This window comes from Hordeum vulgare, chromosome 3H (genome assembly GCF_904849725.1).
Source record: "Hordeum vulgare subsp. vulgare chromosome 3H, MorexV3_pseudomolecules_assembly, whole genome shotgun sequence".
NCBI lineage: Eukaryota > Viridiplantae > Streptophyta > Magnoliopsida > Poales > Poaceae > Hordeum > Hordeum vulgare.
In genome coordinates, this window is record NC_058520.1 from 434,195,846 (window position 1) to 434,197,581 (window position 1,736).

Here is a 1,736-nt window from a genome sequence, read left to right on the forward strand (position 1 = left end):
TTAAGAATGAAACCGAACTTCAGAAGACCCACACTAGAAAACCCCATTTCAAAGTGGGAAAGAAAGTTTGAACTATAAGCACAATTCTAGTAGCCAATTAATCTTAATTAGAACTCTAGTTTTTCTTAATAGTCAAACGATAAAATTGTGGGAGAATACTTTTGACCATGTCCTGTTAAACACATTATTGTATGCGTGACCGAGATATTACATAGAGCTAGATCTGGTAGTTTAATCCTTGTTATTCTCTCTTAAACCGGTTGTATCTTATCTCTATATCTCTTGTCCTCCAAGTTTGTAATCTCAACAACTTGTACGCATATCCCATGGGTTAAGCTCCTGGCTATTTAACACGCAACCGTCGCCCTCGATAGGGTACGATGTTCCCAATATTCTCACATGGTATACGGAACCATCCTCTTCCATCTCATCTAGCCACGAGCTCTCTCCATCACGTCGCCATGTCCTCCTCATCCAGCTTCCCTTCGGCTAGCCTCACTGGCCAGAAGCTTACCGCCACCAATTACGTGCTATGGCGTACACAGATCACGCCCCAACTCCAAGGCGCGGGGTTCTTCGGCTATGTCGATGGAACCGCGAAGGAGCCCGCCATGACTGTCACCACCAAGGCAGCAGACGGGAAAGAGGAGACAACACCAAACCCCCTGCACCAAGTCTGGGCCAGGGAAGATCAACAGGTATTGGGATACCTGCTGAATAATTTGTCAAAGGAAGTACTTGTGTAGGTTACATCTATCTCCCATGCGCTCGATCTCTGTACGGCGCTTGCACAGATGTTCTCCTCGACGTATATCTCCCGCATCAACAACATCCGCATAGCCCTTGCTAATGCACAGAAGGGACATCAGTCCGTCGCAGCGTACTTCGCTCACACGCGGACGCTTGCAGACGAACTCTCTACCGCAGGAAAACTTCTCGAGGATGATCAGCTGATCTCACATATCCTCGCGGGGCTCGACATGGAGTACCAGCTGTTGGTTTCAGCACTGGATGCTCGCACCATCCCGCTCACGCTCGATGAGCTCTTTGCTCAGATGAGAAATTTCGACCAGAGGGTGGCGCTCTACCGCGGCAACGACAATGGCTTCAAATCATCAGCAAACGGAGCCTCCCGTGGTCGTGGAGGTGGCGGGAGGAATTCCTCTCGCTTCCATGGCCGTGGCCGTGGAGGTGGAGGTGGCAATCCTCGCGGCAACAACGGCAACAACACCAACAGTGAGCGGACCTCCTACAACAACCCTAAGGGTCACCGCAACAACCCCCCCCAACCAATCTCGTCCCGATGCTGTTCGATGCCAGATCTCTGGCAAACCGGGACACTCAGCAAAAGATTCCTGGTACCGTTTTGAGGAAGATGAAGACTCTTCCCAAGATGAAAAACTTGCCGGTGGAGCTGATGGATCATACGGAGTGGACACCAACTGGTATGTTGACAGTGGTGCCACCAATCACATCATGGGTGAACTTGAAAAAGTGACCATGAGGGAGAAGTACCGCGGCAACGATCAGATACATGCTGCAAATGGAGAAGGTACGAGGATCTGTCACATTGGTCATTCAATTATTAAAACCCCTCATCGTAAAATTCACCTAAGAAAAATCCTTCATGTCCCAAAGCATCCATGAATCTCCTATCTGTGCATCGTATAGCCCTTGATAATTATGTCTTTCTTGAGTTTCACCCTTTCTTCTTTTGCATCAAGGATCAGGTCACG

The 1,736-nt window shown here is 48.9% G+C and overlaps 1 non-coding gene across 1 annotated transcript; it reads left to right on the forward strand.

Annotated features, from left to right (window-relative positions):
* The first annotated feature begins 932 nt into the window (after positions 1–932).
* On the forward strand, positions 933–1,071 carry LOC123445818. Its single transcript, XR_006631187.1, has one exon. It is a non-coding gene; the product is annotated as a small nucleolar RNA Z247 (small nucleolar RNA).
* Positions 1,072–1,736: the final 665 nt, after the last annotated feature.